Source organism: Canis lupus, chromosome 8, assembly GCF_048164855.1.
Source record: "Canis lupus baileyi chromosome 8, mCanLup2.hap1, whole genome shotgun sequence".
NCBI lineage: Eukaryota > Metazoa > Chordata > Mammalia > Carnivora > Canidae > Canis > Canis lupus.
In genome coordinates this window covers 16,777,396-16,784,070 of record NC_132845.1, presented here as the reverse complement: position 1 = coordinate 16,784,070, position 6,675 = coordinate 16,777,396, and the positions used below count along the sequence as shown (strand labels likewise).

At 49.6% G+C, this 6,675-nt stretch overlaps 1 long non-coding RNA gene across 1 annotated transcript; it reads right to left on the bottom strand.

Annotated features, from left to right (window-relative positions):
• Positions 1-3,470: 3,470 nt before the first annotated feature.
• On the bottom strand, positions 3,471-6,473 carry LOC140637550 (uncharacterized). The gene is made up of 2 exons (XR_012034640.1): positions 6,388-6,473; positions 3,471-4,920 (listed from the first exon to the last, which is right to left on the bottom strand). It is a non-coding gene; the product is annotated as an uncharacterized lncRNA (long non-coding RNA).
• Positions 6,474-6,675: the final 202 nt, after the last annotated feature.

Genomic DNA, 6,675 nt, shown 5'->3' with positions numbered 1-6,675 from the left:
CAATTACCTATTTACTGGAGACAGTATATTTAATAACTAATCATCTAATCTAATAATACTGAAGAATATCAGACTGAAAGGTCAAGTGTTTAAGATTAGGGAGAAAGTAGCCTTAAAAGTGCATCTAAAAGAGCCTCACAGATCAACAAGTCAGCCTTAGACACGACCATGCTACCATTGCTCCCAGGCCTTTAGGGGGCTCAGAAATGTCACTATCTTGCAAACTCAGAATATTTATTATATCCGCTCTACTCATTGGAGTTTTATTCCATGAGGTCTGTTAGCAGATTAAATGATTATTTCACCTTGTGTAATGGTATATTGGCTCTATGAAGAAAAATATTACACTAGAAGCTTTTCAGTAGACTCTTAATGAGAGCTTTGGTACACAATGTTATTTTTTCCCCTGGGATTTCCTTGTGACAAGTTCTGTTTGCTTTCACGTGTGGTTCACTCCAGACTTCTTTCTCAGATACATAAGTAGTCATCATGCCTAGAGATTCTTGTGGTACAATTCTTCATTTTGTAATTTCCTAAAAACATCCTATTAAGAAGTCACCCTCATTGCCCACTTTTGAAAGCCTAGATGGACACTCTTCCCATTCTTTAATAAAAGAAAATCTTGTCACAGTTGGAGTTGTGCAGGTGACTCCAATTGCCCTGTGCTGTTGATTCTCCAACACCTGATGATACAAATTCGCCACCAAAACATTTCTTTTTACCCCAGATATTTGTGTCTTTTTCCTAGGTGTTTTCCTAAGTTCTCTAACCTCAGTCCCCTGATGACTTCAGATCTTAGTACTTTGCTCACAATTTCTCAGAGTTCAACATTTTGGAAAAAGATCTGGATATCCTTTCCTCTTCCAGGAAAAACAAAAACATAAAAACCCTGTAACTGTCAGGGTAGAATGGTTTGTACTGAGATGGCAATTTAATCCTGAAATCCCAGTAGATTGTGAAGACAAAGGTTTATTTTGTTGTTCCAACACATATTCATCGGTGAGACGCTCTACTCCTAAGGTTACTCAGGGACCCAGGGTGATGGACGTTACACTATCTGGTCATGTCTCCAAGGCAGAGGAAAAGGAGACAGGAAGATCTCAACAGAACCTTCTAAGCCTAGAATGGACCTCATTCCACTTCAGCTTATAGACCATTAGCTAGAACTGACAGGCCCCCTCTTTGTACCAGGAAATCTGCTCTTCTCTGTGTGCAAAAATAAGAAGAGAACCAGATATTGATAAGAACCGGAAATGTCCAACACACACACACATCTCCACTGTCTACATTAAGGTTTTATGCCTCAAGAAGAGTGAAGTCAACAGAAAAGTTTGAACACAAAGGAAATCTCTCAGTCCGGATACCCAGTGGATCCAGAACTACTGAAACAGAACTGAACACTATATCCTTCTGTCAAGATGAATGTAAATTCCTATGCTGTTTTCAATTCCTGGATCTTTCTTTTCAATATTTTGTCCTAAGATGTTGCATCAAGGTTTTATATTTTTGTAATAAAAGGATTTCCAAGGAGAATGACTGATGCTCACTAATTTAAAAGTGTGGGGTCGACTACTTGGTTTGCATCAGATTCTCTAGCAAATTCCAAGTTCCTATGTGTGAGTTTGGGCTCTTATTTCCAACATTTCCCTTGGCTTGCTTTTCTGTTCTGAAGACAAATTTATATTCAAAATAATGCCCAGCACCAAGCTTGACATACAATGGATGCTCAGTATACATAACAATGCTTAAGGAATGACAAGTGAATGAGTATGAAATTAGAAGCATCTATACCAAGAGTATTTATACAGTTTTCTGGACTTATACTCAAGGCCAGAACAATAAAATCCAAAATCTACATGTCTTACTTATTGCATATAAGGCCAAAGGCAACACATATTGCAATAAAAGAATAATTAGGAAAAAGAGATTTGTTTTGTTTTGTTTTCCTCCAATTTTGACCCTATCTCCCTCTTCTTCCCCATTTGCACAGACTTTTGTACTGTAATTTTCATTTCTCAAGAAGGTAATGTCACCCCAGCCTCACACCAGGGGAAACAACTCTGCTATCTTCATTGCAGAGGGAGAAGCCACCAATCTTCCTTGGAACATGAGGCCCTGCTGAAATAATTGTGAATGTAGAGCATCTCCTAGCAGAAGAAAACGTTGACCAGAATTGAGCAGTGAGGTTCCTCTATGTTGGAAGAATCTGACTTATAACTCAACCATTCTCTGTGACTTATATAAGAAGCAAAGTCATGTCAAAAAAGAAGCCAGTATGAGGCTGAACATTCTCCACTGCAATTGGACTTTTTCTTAGGTGTAAAAATAAATAACACCTAACATCTATACGGAGTACTGTTTTGTACCAGGCAGCGTGCTGTGTATGTTACCCACATTACGCTTCTCCAAAGTTGGGGTTGTGCATCCCGGGAGCTGCGTGAGATGGGAAGAAAGTATTAAAGTATTAATTTCTGTTTGTTCTGTAGTCTCGATATTTAATTTCCACTTTTGTCTATTGTATAATTTACATGATATACAGTACAACAGTACCTCTATAAAAAATAAATATGCATTCACGCACATACATTGAGAGTATCTGAATGGCAATTTGCTCAGTTGTTTGTTTCTTTTCTTTAACTGATGAGACAAGATGATGATGACAACGATTCCCATTTACAGAAGAGGAGATTGAGGCTTCCAGAGGTTATAACGACTTGTCCAAAGTGTCAAAGCTGGTAAATGGCAAAGCAGGCAGTAAAGCATTTGATTCTGAAATCTATATTGTCTGGCATGATCATTAAAGGAATTCCTTGTGTTCAAAGACTGATGCTTGAAAATCGAGCTCGCCTGTGCCTGCAGAAATGCCAACCTCTGGAGTAGAAGAAACTCCCAACTTTGATCATCTCCCACAGTGAATTAGGAGGAAGAGGAACTAAGGCTACCAAAGCCAGACAGATGCTAGGTACTAAACGCAGAAGAATTTGAAGAAAGTAAGAATCAAAGGGAAATGTCACAATATTTGGTCCAACACCCTATTCCTCATCCATCCTTTTAATGTCTTTCTCCAGAAATGAGATTCCTGGCACAGGCGATCCGTTGTTTCAACATGTGGTAATGGACACATCCAGATTCCCAGCACCAAAGAGTTAAGAGGCAATCAGCATGGATGGAGACCCCAAGAGCTTCATCTCCTGCTGACTGAGCACTAAGGGGCCATGGATCCCCACGTGGTCCCTAAAGGCTACACGCATGGGAGAAACATGTCATGTTGTTCCAAATATTTGGAGCTGTGTCAGTTTTTGTGGTTGTTATCTCCAGTTTTCTTTAACTAGTAATGAGCGATCCTCGAAGTGTTAGACCAAAAAGCACAAGCAGGACTCTGCAGGACGTTCTTTACTGAGGGCTTTGAAGCTGAGAAAGAAGTTTGGAGCTTAGGCAAAACAAACAAACAAACAAACAAAAAACACAACTCTGAAATAACTCTGTATTGTACACATTTTTAAAACATAATAATTACAATGGAATTCTTTGCCGGTAACCAGGTTTCTCGGGATATCTCTGAGGCAGTGATAAGGATTTAATTTTTAAAAATCACTATCAAACCCCTTTGTAGAGCATTTGCAGAAGTTCTCAAACAATGGGACTGTTTTCATGTAAATTTCTTTTCAGGGAGATTCCTGCTTTCTGAAAGCGTGTAACTGTAGCTGAGTTATATAAAGCAACATTTTATTGCCTCCTGTGGAAGATGCTTTGTACTAATGATCTGAAAACTGGCGTTTCATGCTTGGTGTTAGCAGCTCTGTGGTTCAAGATAGGAAGAGACAGAGGGGCCTTTCTTTTTGAGTTCATTACTTCTGACTAGGATGGCAGGACACTTCTCGAAACTTCCTGGATCCCCAGAAGCCAGAAACCCTCTACTGACGGAACCAACCTCCACCAGGCAGCTGCCCTCAGCGCAGGATGAGCCCGAGAAGAAAAGGATCCTGGTTCACTATCACATCCCTGCTTTCAGTGACAGGTGTCTCTGTGTTTCAGACATCTGGCTTTTTTTTTTTTTTTTTCTCTCTCTCTCTTTCTAACTGCCCTTGTCCTCTCGATAGCTAGAAAAAAGGACAGCCCAAACTCAGCCTGGATACCTACAAAGGTGAGGCTGGTTGGAAGGAGAGAGAACTCCAACTGGCTGCCCCCACGTCCCCCAGGGACAAAGCCTGCTGTCCACTGGGACTTTACTGTGACAAAGAAAAAACTCTGCCCATTGAGTTTTTCCCCCAGATATTTCTATCTGAAAATTACAGTAAATCAATGAATCCTTGTTCTTCCTCTGCCCCCCCTCTTGGTTGTTTCTGAGTTCTCGAATCCCGGAGTCCCCTGGGGCAGTTCCACTGACTACCATAGAATTTCTCCAAGTCCGTGCTAGCTCCTCTGCTCGCAGGTTGGGAGACAACATCGCTCCTTGGCCGCGGGTGCGTGTCCAGGGGGAAAAGTTCAGGCCGGCCGAGGTTTCTGGAAGTCCTCAAGGCACACAGCCCGAAAGCGTCCAGCCCTGGCGGCCAGGCGCAGGCGCAGGGCCGTGTCCTCCCATGCAGTCATCCACCGTGGACACCGGTTGTCCGGAGCCCACGTGCAGTCCCTGAGTCGGCGGCCTCCTTTTTGTGTGTTCGAATCCTGAGCCCCTCCAGGAAGAATTCAAGGATTCTGCTGGTCAATAAATAGGGTTAGAAATTAAATGTTTCGGGGATCCCGGGTGGCTCAGTGGTTTGGCGCCTGCCTTCGGCCCAGGGCGCGATCCTGGAGACCCGGGATCGAATCCCACATCGGGCTCCCTGCATGGAGCCTGCTTCTCCCTCTGCCTGTGTCTCGGCCTCTCTCTCTCTCTCTCTCTCTCTCTCTGTGCGTGTTTCATGAATAAATAAATAAAATCTTAAAAAAAAAAAAAAAGAAAGAAAGAAAAAAAGTAAATGCTTCAGTTTTGCAAAAAACAAAAGCAAGAAAACATTCAGGCCCCGTGAGCTCTGTCCCAGTGCTGAGGCGCCGGCGTCCCAGCAGCTCCCGGCTGAGTGTGCCACGGCCCGGGCACACGTGGGCACACCCCACACAGCCCTTGCACTCCCCTTCTGTGGGTTTGTCCGCACCCCAGTGAAGCTCTCGGTTCGCCCGGACTTCACGTGGCGCCCCGGGGAGAGCAGAAGAGCCGTGATGCGGCGAGGGCACCGCGCAGGGGCAGCGCATCCCGGGGAGGCGGCTGTCTCGGCTTCCAGGCCCCGGAGAGTCACGGGGGAGGCGAACGGAGCGAGGCCCGACGGCCTCACCTCCCGGCCCAGCAGCCGCAGAGCAGGCCCCCGGCGCACGGGGAGGGCGGGCCGGGCTCCGGGCGGCGGCGCAGGGCCCCGGCGGGGCGGCGGGAGGTGCGGGGGCCCATGGGGACCTGCGGGGGCCCATGGGGACCCACGGGGACCCAGGCCGCAGCCCCACAGCCCTGCAGCCCTCCAGCCCCGCAGCCCCGCAACCCAGCAGACCCGCAGCCTCCAGCCCCGCAGCCCTCCAGCCCTCCAGCCCCGCAGCCTGCAGGTCCGCAACCCAGCAGCCCCGCAGCCCCCAGTTCCGCAGCCCCCAGCTCCGCAGCCTCCAGCCCTGCAGCCCCGCAGCCCTGCAGCCTCCCAGCCCCGCAGCCCCCAGCCCCGCAGCCCCGCAGGCCCGCAGCCCCCCAGCCCCACAGCTCCGCAACCCAGCAGCCCCGCAGCCCTGCAGCCCCCCAGCCCCCCAGGCCCGCAGCCCGCAGCCCCGCAGGCCCGCAATCCAGAAGCCCCGCAGGCCCGCAATCCAGAAGCCCCGCAGCCCCACAGCCCTGCAGCCCCCCAGGCCCGCAATCCAGAAGCCCCGCAGGCCCGCAATCCAGAAGCCCCGCAGCCCCACAGCCCTGCAGCCCCCCAGCCCCCCAGGCCCGCAGCCCGCAGCCCGCAGCCCCGCAGGCCCGCAATCCAGAAGCCCCGCAGCCCCACAGCCCCGCAGGCCCGCAGCCCCCCAGCCCCGCAGCCCTGCAGCCACGCAGGCCCGCAGGCCCGCAGGCCCGCAGGCCCGCAACCCAGCAGCCCCGCAGCCCCCAGTCCCGCAGCCCCCAGCCCCGCAGCCCCACAGCCCCCAGCCCTGCAGCCCCCCAGCCCCGCAATCCAGCAGCCCCGCAGCCCCGCAGTCCCCCAGCTCCCCAGTCCCGCAGCCCGCAGCCTCGCAGCTCCCCAGCCCCGCAGCCCCGCAGCCCCGCAGCCCCGCAGCCCCGCAGCCCCGCAGCCCCGCAGCCCCGCAGCCCCGCGTGCGTGAGCGCAGCACGCACAGGCCGCCCCGGGAAGCTCCAGCGGCGAGGGACACACAGATTGACTCCCGGTGACTCACTTAGCTCCTGGATTGGCCAGAGCTCTCCCCTGCTGGCAGTTTGGCTCCGCATCAATAGCTCGGATACCAGGCTGAATAGCTTAAAATAATTGGGGGGGGGGGGGGGGGGGGAATCTGCAAAACTGCTAGCCATCCAACTCTCTGCTCTGTGCTGAAAGACACAGGACAAATGACATCTAGGTTATTAAATATGAAGTCACTGGATTTGCTGCCCATTTGGTCCAAAAGCAGAAAACTGGATAAAACTCAAATTTATAATTCAGTGTAGATGGCCTGTTTGTCCTTGAG